Source organism: Gavialis gangeticus, unplaced genomic scaffold (assembly GCF_001723915.1).
Source record: "Gavialis gangeticus isolate Ggan-Ray unplaced genomic scaffold, GavGan_comp1, whole genome shotgun sequence".
Taxonomy (NCBI): Eukaryota; Metazoa; Chordata; order Crocodylia; family Gavialidae; genus Gavialis; species Gavialis gangeticus.
This window is the reverse complement of record NW_017728995.1, coordinates 61477708-61493943: the sequence shown is the minus strand read 5'-3', so window position 1 is coordinate 61493943 and position 16236 is coordinate 61477708. Positions and strand designations below refer to the sequence as shown.

The 16236-nt window shown below is 45.8% G+C and overlaps 2 protein-coding genes across 7 annotated transcripts in view; both read left to right on the top strand.

Moving 5' to 3' along the window:
- The window catches only part of KLHL24 (kelch like family member 24), a 33265-nt gene extending 28986 nt beyond the window's left edge, over positions 1-4279 (top strand). For both annotated transcript variants that reach the window (XM_019503702.1, XM_019503703.1), the window contains one exon: positions 32-4279. The gene's annotated coding sequence lies outside the window, so the exon portion shown is untranslated. The remainder of the gene's footprint in view (positions 1-31) is intronic.
- A 10040-nt stretch (positions 4280-14319) lies between these two features.
- Positions 14320-16236, top strand: part of YEATS2 (YEATS domain containing 2) — a 91161-nt gene continuing 89244 nt past the window's right edge. For all 5 annotated transcript variants that reach the window (XM_019503701.1, XM_019503699.1, XM_019503698.1 and 2 more), the window contains exon 1: positions 14320-14338. The gene's annotated coding sequence lies outside the window, so the exon portion shown is untranslated. The remainder of the gene's footprint in view (positions 14339-16236) is intronic.

Genomic DNA, 16236 nt, shown 5'->3' with positions numbered 1-16236 from the left:
TTTGCAATATATGGTTGAATTGATGAATCAGCGAACTAGTAACTAGTGAATCAGTTGCTGAGCATGTGTGCCACCATGGTCCTAAATGGGAAACAAGTCAGTAGTTTAGAAAAGAGGAGGGGGCAGGAATTGTGTAAAGCTTGCCCTTTCCTAGATTTCTTTGGTCCCTGTTCACCAAGCCTGACTTTTTAAAAAGGTAATACCAGCACACGTGAATAAGGTCCGTTGACAGCAGTGATAATTGCACAGGAACTGTTGTTCACTAATATGGTAAATAACTTGTGCCATCATTGTAAGTGAAAAACTAAATGTGTTAGAAGTATCTGATCAGAGTTTTTGAAAAGAGAGATTTCTCTCTACTATGCCTATTACGTATTGATAAATTCTTGGTGGGTTTTTTACTATTAGTCCTTATAGTAAGCTGAAATGTGTGTGTTTGTTTTTTTTGTAAGCATTTAGAAATGTTGTTTGTGTGGAAATAACTTCTAATTTACATTTACGATTGTATTGCACCTCTGTAAACACAACTCATTGCTTTTTATGATTCTGAACATTCAATCTATATTCTAGTATTTTGTCCTTTTTGTATGTATCTTGTTACTGTTACATAATAACTTCTAAGTAGTTGCTTACTGTACCAGTATACAGAGTAGCTTTTATGTAAAAGACCATTTTTAATGCAGTTCCATACACCTGTAGCAATAATGGAACAGCGCGGTGATTTAACTAAAATGGCAATGCTATTTATGCAGTAATTTCTTAAGTAAACACTCAACATACTTTGCTTTGGACTTAGTATACATAGTTGCAGTTATGACCCATTCTGTTAATATTTTTAAATTTATAGAAGAAAATTAGTTGATTTCTTTTGGCATACAGAGAATGTAACTTTTTTTTTTTTTTAGAGGCGTTGAGTTTTATTAATGATCCCTGTTCTTGCATCTTTTTTTTTCCTCCAAGGCATTTCATTTGGGGGCAAAAGAATTAAAAGATTAAGGCTTCTACTTTTGATTGCAGCTTGCATGCTCCAGTAAAAAAGTAGATTCTGTTTGTTTTTCTTTTTGCTAATCTGAGAGAAAATACTGAAGTGCCTTCTAGCATAATCAAAGAATGTCCGTGATGAATAATAATAGATGTGCTAGCATCAGGTAATGATATCGAGGATATACGTCAGAGTAGCCATTCTTTTCAAGCTTTTCCACCCGCCTAGGAAATCACTTAATTTGTCTAATATTTTGCTAACAAAATGATGTAATAACTTGTTAAGCATTCATCTTTGAAAGAAGTTTATAGATTAAGCATATTCTTCTGTTTTTAATGTCCATAAGCTTTCACTCTGTTCACCTGAATCTGGATATTTGGTACTTTAATTCAACTTGCCTATCAAGAATGTTCCATCCAAATTTGAGTATAGCATCTTAGTGGAATCTACAGTCTGCTGCTTTTACATGTATCATGAGTGCCATCAGCTTTTCAGTCATGGGCGTGTTAATTGCCTATAGACACTACTAGGCAATTCATTTTTGGTAGGTTTTCCCACCTCCCCCAGATGTCTAAAGAACTTTTAGAACTTTCTCCATTTGTACCCTCAGTTCATCAGCAAGGCATGCCTGCTGTAGACTTCAAGGATTAAGCACTGTGTTTTCTTATCAGTGACCAGGTGGGATTTCTGTGTATTTTTATTTTTGACTCCTGCACCAATACAATCAGCATCCAGAAATGCTTTAATATTCTCACTGCATGGTGCACAGGTACCTTTTACTCAGGTGATACTGGTATGGACTCCTTCTGTTTTCATCTATTCAGGACTCTGTGGGATTTTCAGCATTCTTCAGGTTTTAGGGAAAGGGTGGCAAAGGGGGTGGCAGGGAGGGGTGGAAGTGTTTACCCAGATAGAGGAGAAGTTCAAAGATGCTTTGGACCTTTCTGCTTGAACAGAGAACGTTGATGATTGTTAGGGTGTCTTCCATGAAATGGAGTTGGATATTCTATGATTGCTCAGGTCATCCCATCTCTGAATTGGTGAGTTGTAAGGACACAAGAAGTAATCGGTTTCCTGCTATTTAAGATCCCTTCTGCAACATGATGTGTATGTATTTTTTGGGAGGGGCTGGGGGAGAGGCGTGCATTGGACCTTCATTGCTCTTGACCCAAACGTGGAGGCAATGGACTTGTAAACTTATTCTTTTTCCAAAGAAAATAAACAGAAAGAAACAAAATGGGAAGTGGAAAAAGTATTGCATATTAAATTCCATTCCAAACGCATTGCATTTGTTTGGTTGTCAAGGTTGTTGCAAATGATATCTTTGAGATGCTCATTATTCCAGCTGTTGAGGTATATTTGACAAAAAGATTTCATGTTTGGCATCTGATCATGTTCAGCTTAAGAGAAGAAGATGTATATATTGATATACTTTAAGAAAAAGAATCTAGTGATAAAGCTAAGGAAAAACAAAGGTTCAGTTTTCCTGCTTGCCCAGTTTGGACAAGACTCATCTGGTTTTCTCTGCTGTTGAAGATGGCAATAGCCCATTCAAGAAGATTATGAAACTTGCCAGGCTTGATGGTTCAGAAGCAAAGCAGATGTTTTCATTTGAACTTAGACTCTTTTGAATACAAGAAGGCACAAATGAAGTACCAATGAAGTTTGGTATAAGAGTCTGAGTCCTAAGACTGAAAAGGAGTCTGCTAGGTGGTATAGAATTTCAAGCAGAAACTTGATATTTGGTATGGGGCCAAACAATGCTTTTTCACACATGTAGCATGCAAGTTTTCTTTAATACACTCTTACAAGTCAAGACTTGAGGTAGACTTACTAAAAATCTGGTTATATTTTTATTTTTTGAACATGTAGGTTCAATGAGAACTATAGCAAAAAGAGTAGTAACCAACCTCCCATCCATTCCCCAAGGCTGGATTTGTAAGTCACAACCACAGTTCGGAGACGCTGACAATACTTGCCAGCAGTTACAAATAACTGAGATTATTTGTGCACAAGCGTCCATGTAATATAACTTAGCAGCATATATCCATACATTACGTTACCTTCAGAGAGTGCTCTTGTAACGAGAGATCTCATAATGCTTCAGTTGATACTTTTAATTATTCATTTATATGTAGCTGCTTTTGTGTGTGCATAATTTTCTGACCATTTTTTAGAAGCGTGTATGATCAGTTATAAATATGTAAAGCTTTTGTATGTAGCATGTTAGCTATATTTAAGTAATGAAGACCAATATATAGTTGCAACTTGCTTGGTATCACTGGTTCCAAAGAAAATATTTTTAGCATTCAAGGCACAGATATTTTTGCAACTCTTTAACTTGTTCTCAATATGAGATTGGATCATTCCTGCTGGATTCTCATATTTTGTGAAGGTCAGTCGTGCTGCCAACAACAGTAAAATCCTAATCAACTAAAGTAACTTCTACACTTGTTAATTAAAAGAACAGTTAAATCCATTGATGCAGAATGTGCATACTTCTGGCTTAAAAGTGATGGGAGGATTTAGTCAGGCAAAATTAATTGTGGTGAGATGGTCTCTCCCTTTTCCCCCCTCTCCCCCATTCCCAATTTTTCTCTTTCCCAGAACTGCCTCTGACACGAGAGAATTTTAGTTTTGTTAACCAGCTGTCCTTAATGTGTATAATAACCCTTTTTTGTTGTTTGTTTGTTAATAGCCTGTATTATAGTTCAGGAGAGTCTGACACATCCGTCAGAAATAGCTTTAGGACAACAGATTTTATTTTGTTTTCCTAGAATACATAATCTGAAGCAATAGTACAATGCAGAACAGCAGTAAGTGAGACCAAGAGACTTGAATATAATGTACAACAGTGAACACTTGACCCACAGGTCTATTTTCCTTCATTACACTCCCATAGGAACTTTTAAATCACTTAATAAAGGAAAGGGAATACATCTGCTAATCTTCATACTGACTTGATATGTATTTACAGAAAATGAAATGGTTTTAAAAGCTCGACCAAGAGTTAATCTCTCTTTCAGGAACAAACTGGTACAGCAGAAATGAAACATGAATAGAAGTGCAGACCACTTATGTACCAGACTCAGCACATTAATTTGCATAAAGCCAGTTTTTTAAATCCTCAGTTCTGTTTGGACAGTGGGAAATTTTTTTTGTAATATAACACAACATTTCAATAACATTTTATGTACCTGTTATATTTAAATGTATTTCTTGCATAATTCTTTAAAAGTTTTTTTTGTTCTGTTTTTTAAGTTCAATGAATCTAATAAACACTTGTCTTTTCAAATATTTATTGTGTGTTGTGTTTAGGCCACAGAAAAATTGGCAGAAAGAGGGTGGTTGGGGAGTCTGCTAAAATCTTGTTGAGTTTTTTTGGGGGTCCCTGTCCTGCATCATCACCACGCCAAATGGTTTAGTTTGGTCATTCCTGCCCACTTCTGAATCCATCCTTTGTTCTCTCCCCCAAACAAGATGGTTTTCCCTGCTGGTTTTAACCTGCTCACTCATGCTCACAGCTAAATTGGAGGGAGAAAAGGTGCACAGGGAAGGGTCAATGCAAGTTTATACCCCATCCACACATTCTGTGGAAACCCAATTCATGGCTACCTGCATCCACTTGTAACGAAGAAGAGCTATGTGGTCTGGCCTTTATTGCCATTTTTCAGACTTATGCTGTTTGATTTCAGGCTGATATGTCTCTAATTTGAGTATTCAAGTGTTAAAATATTCCACATTATTGGGTTCTTCTGAATTTTTTGGCCTTGAGGGTTGATCTTGTTTAAATACTGAAGTGTTCCTCAGTGTACACTGCAAGATTGGACTTTTAACTTGTTTTCCCCTGAGGCTTGATTTACCTGTCTGTAAAAAGAAAATGCTTGCTAACTCCATATGCTAATTCATTAACGTTTGCAAACAATGTTAAGATTTGGGTGAAAGGTACTACGTTTGTACGCTCCTATTACAGAACTTAGAACGTAGTAGAAAATTACTTATACTGCAAATATGCATAGTCAGGATCCTAGTATCAGCATCAATGAGTTATACTAGATTTTTAAAAAGTTCTTAAGTCCCATGACCTAAAGAACAAAATGTGTAAAAAGTATCTGGTGCATTTTGAGGTACAGTGACTTGCATGGAAAGACAATGTCATGACACGAGGAAAAACTGAAAGCAAGAGTTATCTCGTGTTTGTTAATGACCATTCTGAGCTGTAACTCTGATGCTTACAGCTGGGAAGGTTGCAGTTTTGTGGTGAGAGTGGTTGTGTAGCTGTAAGAAGGCGAGCATTGGAAGACTGCCTGGGCCACATTTCAAAAAGATGGTCAATTTATTTTTCCTCTTGAAAAGTTATTTTATCTTAGAAAATTCCATTCAAAAGTCCACGGTACTGATTATGGAGACGCTGGCTCTTGAACAGTTAGGTAGAGGGGGTTTTTTTTTTTTTAACTTTGTCATGTTTCTGTAGCTCCATAATGACCTTGAGAAGCTGATTAGTTCACATACGTTTTCAGCAGTGTAACTTAAAAAAAACCCACCTCTGATCCAGTCGTGTTGTTCTGCTCTTCCTTCTACAAGCAGAGGACAAACTGGAATGGGATCAAGGGAGTTTTCATGACACCAACATTACCCTTAGGGATGTACCTAAATTGTGGGGGTACTTGATCATGGCATAAAGTTCTAATTCTGCAGTCATTTTGTGGTGGCCACACCCTGTGGTGCTGATTGGTGGAGAGGCCAAGGGAGGAGGAGGGATGGGGTGGCTGCCATCTTGATTGGTGGCTGCTTTTTGTGACCCCCACCACTTGGTGCTGATTGGGGGCTGGGGACAAGGGGGCGGTAACCATCATTTCTGCTGCCTTTCATGCTGCCCTGCCAGCCAGTGCTGCCTTCTCCTGGTATTGAGTACCAGCATTTTATTTTTATTAAGTGTTTTTTTTGTTGTTGTTGTTGATTTTTTGCAGACAATCCTGGATTTGGGGGTTTCTGCAAAACTGCAAATTAAGGAGGTCCCTAATTATCATGCTAAAGGAATCCTGAGGCACCCGGTATTTCCAGGTTGGAGGGTGTGTATACATTGGTGCGAAAGGTATTGGTGACGGAAATCTTAACCAATTATTCAGAAAGGGAAACAGGGAACTTAAAATGCATATTCGTTGATGGAGATGGGGATGAAAAATAGGGAGTGCAGAAGAAAGAAGAATGTGTGGTAAGTTAGAGTGGGATGGAGATTGCAGACAGGAAAGAGGACAGCCAATATGGATGAGAGAGGGGAGGTAGCAGAGATCAAAATAGAAAAGTTAGCAGTGTGTTAGTCTGAAGTCATAGAAGGCAGGGCAAGCTGGTTAGGAGGAATGAGCTTTTTGTTGGGGACAGCCTACGTCAGGGCTGTCCAGCTTCTAACACTTGAGGACCACATGTGCCTGTACTGCATCAGGGCGAGTCACAGGCCCCATGGGCTACACTGCATGCCTGTGTGGTTCCCCAGGCTAGATCCAATGGCTCCATGGGCTATCTACTGTTGGTTCCTAGTTTAGGCTCTGGAACTTGTTTATTGGAAGATTTTAAGTGAAGTTTAGATAGCTACCCAAGATGGTTTAGACAGGGGTGATCCAGCCTAGATTGGACTGAGTTCTTGGAGACCCTTCCAGTGTGTGTGTGTCTCTCTTTCACTTCATTAAATGTTTAGAGACCATACATCCATTGCTCAGGTATTTCCAAAAGATTTAAACTATGCTGTTACTCCCCCTCCCCCCACACACACACTTCTTTCCCCCTGTAGTCCCCTCAAAAAAGTACTTCTCAATGTTGGATTAGGACTCTTCAGTTAGTTCAGTATCTGGCCTTAACTAAATCCTTGTTCTTCTATTGCTATTCCTTGTGAATTGCTAGAATTCTTACTTATGCTTCTTGCCACCAATTTATTAGAATTTGCTCATACCTAACCTACCATTGTTACCAGTCCTTGCTTGACCTTTCTTAAGAGTTGTCAACAACAGTTGTAGTTCTGAAGTTGCTACTCCATCATTTTGTAAGAGTGTGGTACCTGAGGCAAAACACTCGGGGTATTTATGCACATACCTTTTTGTCCTGCAGTGTGCGGGACATCCACCATCTCAGAGCAGACTCGATTAATTGAGTCTGCTCCGCACACGAGCTGATATGGCACAGCACAGTTCATGTGCAGTTGTATAAGCGGTGAAATGCGCATCAGCACACAGAAAATGGCAGTGGTCACTTTTGAACTAAAACACCTTCTGTGTGTTAGTTCAAAAGCGTGCTACTGCCATTTTCTCAGCACTGATGTGCATTTTGCCGCTTATACAATTGTAAGCAACACAGCGCTGGGCGCTTTTCAAAGTGCCTGGTGCTGAGGTTCTTGCATGTATAAAAATACCCTCAATGAGGTGTGATGAAGGCTAAGACAACATGCAAGAGATTATTGTAGATTTCATAACAGGACATTTAAATTTGCTATAGGGATGATTTAAATGGCTACTGGTTGCTACTGTTCTGACCCCACAAATGAACAAGGGGGCTGATTCAACTTACACCAGAGAAAGTTGATATATTCCTACTGGCTTCATAAGGCACATCCAGATGAGCACGCACATGCCTCGACCCGTCTCAAACCCATTTGAGACGGGGCAAGAGGCACGTGTGGGGAGAAAATTAGACCCCTGTGTGACCGCCAGGCTTCGATCACCTGTTCTTGGGTGGTTTTAGCCTTGCAGATAGATGTCAAACACCTGTTGGGATCTTGTCAGTGTCGGAGTAACTGTCTTTTCTCCGTGCCCCAACCCTGTTCTTGCCCGCCATGACTTGATGTTCTTCAGTGTAAGGGGTTGGTTTGCGGGACACTCCGTGGCCCAGGATTCCTTGGCAGTCACTTCACGGGGCTCCGCCACCCCTACACCCCAGCCTCACACCACCTTTGGTACGTCCCTCATCTGCTGGTCTTGTTCCCCAGCCATGGGGTGACACCACCAGGCCCGTCCCTAAGTGACCACGGCTCCACCATCCTCCTTGCCTGCTCCCCTCCCTTCCTTCAGGGAATGGAGAATCAAAGAAAACTCAGGCCTCACAGAGGCCCCCCCTCAGCCTCAATCTGCGGACACACTTCCCCTAGCTCTCTCTCCCTTAGCCAGGGTTAACTGAACAAAACAACCCAAAAGAAATGCTGCTTACCCAGCGTCTTGCTATCCGTTAAACAATCTGCTCTGAGCCCTCCCTGGCTCCCTTCTGGCCCATCCCGGACCAATCGCTCCCAACGGTCCCTCCTCCTGCTCGATACCCCAGCTGCCTGGCGGTGATGCCTGCCCTGACTGTACCCCCTTGGGGCTTTCCCGGGGTCTCTCCTCCCGGGTGAGGCTGTCTCTGCACCTCATCATTCTGGCATCCCACCTGTGGGTCACTTTACTCTCTGGTCTCCTTCCCGCCGCGTCCTCTGGAGCCGTGCCTCTAGCTCCTGCGTTGTCCAGGGCAGTCTCCAGCCGGGAGGTCTGGTTCCGCTCTGTCCACGCCTCCGCTGGCTCCACGTTGCTTGCCGTCGCCGCTGCCACCATTCCTCTCACTGATGGTACCGATTGCTGTTCCTCACCTGGGCTATCCGTCCCCTCCACAGCTGCAGCCACTGTTTTTATCCCTGCCAGCCGGCGTCCCTCCGTGATGTCACCAGCTGGTTGCAATTGAATTAAAAGGCAGCTAATAAGCCATGCGGGCTCCTCCCTCCACCTCGTGCACGTCTCGTCCGGAGCTGCAGGTGAGTCCCGTTTATTGTTTTGCTTCCCGGGACACCCTGGATATCCAGGGGTCTAAAAAACCAAAGTTTAAAAAGCAGGGCAGGGCACGGTCCCAGACCGGAGGCTGGGTCCTCCACGGAGATGCTCTGGCTGCCAGAGTGTCTCTATGGTTGGCCTCTTGCCCTGGTGCCGAACCATGCAGCCTGACAGACAGCGCAGCACCAGGGCTTCAGTACCATAAGTAAGGGGTTGGGAGCGCCGGAGGAGGGGGGAGGGGACTATGGGGGGGGCCCCTGCTGGCCCCACCCACTCTCCCAGCCATGTCTGGCCTAAGCCTCCCCAGTCCCTGCCCCCCCTCCCCAGCATCCCCATACCAAAAAAAACACCCCCTGGCACTTACTGGTAGTCCAGCTGCCATCTCTATCACTGGGCCCCACCCACATAGCACAGGGCAGAGGAACAGCCCAAGTGGCCCCAGCTGGGGCCCTCCTGCCTCCCGCTGCCCTGTGCTGCCCGGGGGGACTCTGCCAGGAGGCCCCAGAGCCCCCTAGCCCCTGCTTTTCTAGGGTAAGTGGGGGGGTCTGTTTTTTTGTTGTTGTTGTTGTTTTTTTTAAAGTGATGGTGCCTGGGGTTGGCGGGGACAGCCATGGGGGCTGGAGGGTGCAAGTGAAGGATGGGACTGGGCAGGGCAGCCATTGGAGGGGGTCTGGGAGAGCAGGGGGTGGAGTTGTGTGGGGCAGCCATATTGCTGGGGACAGCACAGGTGCTGGCCCTGGGCTCTGGCTCCCCCTGGCTGCAAATCCTGGAGAAGCCAGGCATGGTTATTTTGCCCCAAGTGGCGCAATTTGTTCCACAACAAAGTGCATGTCCAAGCACATGTGCTGAGGCAAAAAGCCCCCGCTCAAATTTGCACCACTTGTATTTGAGCTGCTGCAAGCGCCCATCCTTGCATGTGTGGATGTGCCCATAATAGTGTTATCTAGTCTTATAATGATGGTGGGACAACAAAGCACAGGCAACCCCCACTTAGCGCTCCTAATTGGTTTTGGAAAAACCAAGTGCTAAGTGAAACAGCGTTAAGCAGAACCCATTTCCCCATAGGATTTAATGTAAATAAAGATAATTGGTCCTGCACCACCTGCCAACCCAGACCTGATGCTCCTGCAGCCCCACCCTGGGCCCCACACTCCTGACAGCCCTGGCCGGGCCGCTCCCAGCAAAGCACCATGCAGACTCTGCCAGGGAAGGCATCAGCTCCTCCCAGCCTCGTTATTCCCCCACTGCAATGGCCCCTGCTGACCCACACCCGCTGACCACCAGTGCACCTGTGCACAGCCCCAGCTGCCCTACCCATGGGGCCTGAGTCGGGGCTCTGGCACGGGGTAAGCAGTAGGGCCACCCACCTGCCTGTGCCCTGGCACTGGGATGAGCTGCCGCCGCCAGATCACTGCAGGCTTGGGACAAGTATATGACTGGAGATCACGTCATATGATGTGTGTATGACTGGAGATGACCAGATTGCTGCACCCCACAGGTGAGTTTATGACTGGAGCAGAACAGGGCACGGACTGCAGCCCAGGAGCAGGGGAGCCCTGTGGGCTTGGCTTGCACTGGCTCAGGCCCTGGACTCCCACCAGCCCTGCCCTTGGGCCCCATGCTCCTGCTGCCCCGCTGGCCCAGGCCCTGCGCTCATGCCCTGCGCCCCCCCCACCCCTTCTCGCTGCCGCTGCTGCTCCTCCCCACACGCTGGCTGGTCCAGCACCACATTTCAGAGCAGACCCTGTGCTCCTGGGCCCTGCCAGCCTGGGCTCCAAGCTCACACTGCCTGGCCCCCCACCCTCCTCGCTGCTACTGCTCCTTCCTGCTCCTGGGCTCCTGCCACCCCTCCTTGGGCTTCTGCTGGCTGCCACTTGCCACTTCCCTCACTGCTGCTGCCACCACTGCTTCTCCCCATGCCCACACTATAATGAAATGCACTCAGCGCCAAGTGAAACTAGGTAGGTATTTTAAATGAGCGCTATAACGAAACTGCAGTAAGCGAAACTGCATTAAGCGAGGGTTGCCTGCATTCTGCTATTCACCTATAGCAGGGGTGTCCCTGGTGCTGCCTACGGGTCTCGGTGTGACCCATAGGTAGCATGCAGGGTGAGCTGGATGGTCCTGCACGTCTGCAGAGCGATAGATCAACTGCCATGTGCAGCAGATCTCCAGAGCAGCCATATGCAGCTCCAGGTCTTGCAGCTGCAGCCTCACAGCAGTTGGAGCAGGACTAGAATGTGGGGCTGCTGTGTGGGTCCGGTGTGGCCTGCAGAGTGGCCCTGCACCTCTCTTCCAGCTGGTGGGACAATGCAAGTCTAACACTCCTGAGCTACAAAGTGTCTCTTAAAATGTTTTATAATAGAAGCCTAAAACTTGCCATACAACCTGTATTTGTATTGCATCAGTTTCACCATATAATCGTTTGTGATGGTCAAATCTTTTCAAAGGACTGGAACCAGTTACAACTTGGAAAGAATAATTTCTGTATTAGCAGAAGTAATCTCACCTGAAAGAACAGTCTATAGTCTGTAAAGCAAAAATCCTTTGAAGGCATCTGGGAACTATTCTTAAAATAAAATCACAAGATTTCAAAAGCTCCCGCTATTTCTCCTTGTTTGTTTTTTATTGATTTATAAGCAAGAATAGCAATAAAATTAAACTGAATTAAGATGTGCATATAATATTACATGGAAGATTGGTGCCTCCTGAGTCAGGGGGGCACCAATGGGGCATGACTGGGGGGGGTGCAGTCCTCCAGCGGCCAGCCGGGTGTGCCCCCTCCCCCCAGCTTCCAGCGGAGCCCATTTTAAGGGAGGCACAAGTGTTTTCCATGCCCCGCTACCAGCCAAAGTGCTCGCTGTTGCGGGGGAGCACCAGTGCTCTCAGGACATGCACATGCCCCCCTCCCCCGCACCCTCTGTCGCCTATGTAATATTATGAAGACATTATTATTGATGAATACAGTGCATGTTAAAGAATTGTGTCTGCAGGCATTTATAGGACTTGTCTCCATTGGGATTGGTATTAACCATCTGAGTGTTGGCTGGAGACCAAAAGCAAATCTAAAAGCTGCATGTTTGAGTAGGGATGTTAAAGCCAATGAAAGGAGTAAGGATTTGCAAGATTGAAGTCGTAAACATGGTAAAGCAGAACCTTTCTAATGATCTTGAGCTCCAATGAAAATGAGGGAAAAAAAGCCCAGTTCAGATACCTATATTCAAATATCTTACTCAGCCAATCAATAGGACCATTGGTTGACTGAAGTGCTATTTGACGTGAGCATAGGTATTGGAGCTTGGGACTAAGTGAACAATTGAGAGAAAATAGTGACATCACATCACAAAACTGACTTTCCTGTCTTGTTTCGGACAACTGCAGCTTTAGTTTAGCGTGTTATGAACCATTATAAAGAGGAAATATGGCAAAGCACCGTATTTACTCACAAAACGAGATAAGATGACCCTGAAGATAACATATAATTATGACTCACAATAAGATGACCCTGAATATAAGATGATCCCCGCAATAATTAGATTCTATACAGTATATGGAAAAATTGCCTTTCCCTGCAGTCTCTGTCTCTTCCCCTCCTTGTCTCCCCACCTGTTAGATACTGCTCAGGCTGCTCATGGGCTAAGGACTTAAGTAGCACATTGTCCCGGGAAGTGAGGTAATGCGGGATACTCACCTGCAGCCCAGGACCTGCAGCCCAGAACGGGGAGAGGAACTAGCGCGGCTCGTGAGCTGCCTCTATGTACAGCTGTGGCCAGCAGGTGATGTCAGCGTCAGACACCAGCCAGCAAAAATAAAAATGGCGGCAGTTGCTGTGGAGGGGGCAGATGGCCCGCAGGCAAAGCTGCAGTTGACGCCATCAGTGGAGCGAGCCCCTAGGAAGGACCCCGAGGAGGCCAGTGAGCTGGGGGCAAAGTTTGTCAGGAAGAAAAGCACCCCATCGCAGACCCCTGCCATACACCAGAGGAGTGAATGGAAGAGGATTGGAGGCACCCTCTGGAGCGCAGCAAGACCCAGGTGGAGTGTCGGGACGGTGAGGCATGGAGGACGGCACGCTGGGAGGCAATAGCCTGGGACAGCCCGGACAGGGTTCATAATTGGGGCGGGGTCGCCACTGGGACCAAGGAGGGCAAGCAAGGATAGGCGCGAGCTCTGGGGCGACAGACAGTGGGTAGAGGCCCCTCTCCGCGTTAAGGGTCCAGGGATGAGGAATAGGTGGAGGGTTGGGGGAGGAGCACTGAATTTTGGTTTTGTTGTTGTCAGATTACCCCAAGTTGGGGGTTGAGTTTGGTGAGGGCACCCTGGTGTTCGAGCCATAGGGAAGCCTGGGAGGGGCCATCGTGGGGACGGTTCCCCGCGGGATGGGTGCAAGGAACAAGGAGCCGCAGGAGTGTGCACGGCCTCCCACTGTAGGCTTTAGTACGCAGAGAGGCAGGCGAGATCTGCAAGGAAGGACGCAAGATAATGAGACGGCCTAGCGAAGGTAGTGTGAGGCCAGGGTGTAGGGGTGGTGGAGCCCTGTGAGCAACCGTTGGGCCTGACCCGGGCCACTCAGGGACCCGCTAACTAACCCCGCCCATTGAGGAACACCAAGACGTGGCAGGCGGGAACGGAGTTGGTGACATGGGAAGAAAGAGCTACCTCGATGACAAACCAGCCCAGAAGTGGCAGAACATCTGCCAAGAGACCTGAGCTGCCACACAGCGGCTAGCGGAAGACCGGCGGTCACACACATAAACCAGTTTAAGTGATCAAAAACTGATTCAAACCTGTAACAGAACAAAAGCTTAGTGCATATAAATCAGTTTCAAAATGGCTGAAAATGGTTTACGATAAACTTGGTTGAATGTAGCATCAGAGTTAACTGATTTGGGTCAAACCAGTTTATGAAACTTCTGTCCCAGACCCTTTCCTGGTTCAAGTTAAATCACAGTCCCCCTAATGCTTTGCTGCCCTGGGCCGTGCTGTGCTGTGCTGTGCTGTCTGCTCCACAGAGCAGGGCTGGCCTTGCCCCTCTATTCCCTAGCTGGAGCCCTGAGGGCTGGCTGATAGGACGGTCAGGTGGCCATCATAGAGGACATTCCGGTTTTCTGCTGCTCTGTCCTGTCCTCTTGATATGAAATCTGATGCCTTTACATCCTCTCTCTTCAAGAGAAAAATAGAGGACATAAAGGTGTCTGATTTTGTATCCACAGAGGACAACTGGGCTGTCTTCTATGATGGCCACCGTATAAGAAGGTGGAGGGAAGCCCAGCTGGGGCTGTAGCCTAGTCTGTAGAGGGGAGGGGACTGCCCCTCCCCAGGCAAACCCTCCCTGGCCCCAGACCCCAGCTGGGGGGATAAAATTCCCCTCCCAGGTACCTCGGAGTTACCTGGAAGCATGAAGAAGTGATGAGCACCCTGCAGAGTCCTGCTGCTCTGATTTTGGATTGCAAATCCCAGAGACCTCGGGGGCAGCAGGAAGAGGAAGTGAACACACAGCCAGAGAGCCATTCTCTAGCGGCTCTGGGCTTCTGGTCTGAGCCACTACAGGCATGCGGCACTTCCTGAATCAAAGGTAAATATCTGTTCACTTGTGTTTAAATTTAATCTCTAAATCTTAGACTGACCTGCAAAGACCGAATCAATTCAGCCTCAGGCTTTTTGACTGTCTGTACTTAGCCATGGAGGCTACAGTGCTTGGAAGTTCAGCCCTTGCCCGGCCATGCAGTAGTGTTGGTGCTGCTGATTGGCCAGGCAAGCAAAGCAGCAGTGTGTGAGTGCTTCTGGGCAGGGGAAAGAGTTTCCATGTGCCCTATGCCTGGGAGAGACCGCAGCCGCAGCCAGAGCCCAGCTGTGCCTGATAGGGGAAGGAAGGGAGTGAGGGGAGCAGAAGGGGAGTAGAGAGAAAGCGGAAGGGGGCAGGGAGCTGCTGTGGAACTGACACAGGCTCAGGGCCTGTCGGAGCTGCAGCAGCTGCCTGCCCCCCTCCACTTCATAATATAAGACAAGAGGTTTCTTTTGCATACTGATGGGGGATATTGTCATATTTGAGTAAATATGTCATTTTTGCAAGGAAATAATTTTTGTAATATGAGCTCACTTGAACAATGGGGAAAATGGCTTCTGTAGCAAGCTAGGAGTGCAACTTTTGCAGATTCTAGTGTGTGAAATCTCAAGGTTCTACTGTTTCTTGTGTGGCTTTTTTTGTGGTACCTTGATCATGCTGCTCTTTTCGGTTACTATTTCTGATGCAGGAAAAAAGAAAAAAATATCATTTGACTGGAAACTCAAGATTATTTGACATCACTTTGGGGTTGTTTTTTTTTAATAATAATATAATTTACTTATCTGATCTTGGAGGATATTATTCATGGTATAAAATACTTTTCTTTACCTGTCTTTTTCAAGAGTGCCCCTTTCCCATAATGGTACACTGCACATCCATGTGAGAAACTGTTTAAAATAAGGGTGTGGATAAGATACAAAACAAACCTTCAGTTATGGGCAGCAGATCCAGATTACCTCTGGTAATTAGTAAACCATCTGTTTTATGTACTTTTGTTTCAGAAACACTGATATCAATCATAACCCAATGAAATTCCAAAATGAAAATTTCAGTGCATCTAATCTGGTGTGTACATCATGACATGAATACTCTTCCTAGCATAAACCAGAATAAATAGCTGTACTAGGAAGCTAAAAAATACAGCAGGGACACAGCTTGTGTCAGTTACTTCATATTTATAGTGTGGTATAGTGCCTTAATCATGGATCTTGGCACTATTATGCAAGGCACAGCATAAACACGGAATAAAGAGAGCCCTGTCCCATGGGCACAGCAAATGGATATTGCTGGCATACAAGGGGCTCATAAGTAATAGAAGAAGGCTACTTTTTTTTTCCTTTTCTGCTGAGCAGTCACAGCACCACAGCTGTCAAGTTTTTGCAGGAGTTTTGCAGATGTTTATGGGGAGCTCCTCCTGTCTTTGAAGTGCAGAATGGGGCAAGGGGAAAGGTATACATTTTCAATTTGTGAAGAGCTTGTGGTATAGGACCATAGACTAGCTACTCTGGTCAGTTGTGGGGTACACCTACATTTTTTCAGTAAATATCTTCATTCTACTGGGCAATTCCAACTCTTCCCCCTGTACAAAAAAACCTTAAATAAGGTATCAACCTTATGTCAAACATACCAAGTTCCACAGGAGTTCAACCTACTGTGTTGCTGATCCTCATAAGAGAAAAAAAATCCCCTGCTATCAGTTAACCATCTGACCTCCATGACCTCTATCCCTGTTCCCCTTCTCACTCTGAAACAGTTTCTCAAGACCTAAAACTCTTGTTGTGCCTGTATGCAGAACAAGCAAAGAAATGCTTTCTTCAGTTTCAAGGTAACCTCCAGAATAGGGATGTTATTTTCTGTAGTAACTCTACTCAAAATGTGTAAATTTGTGATAAACTGTAGGAAGAATA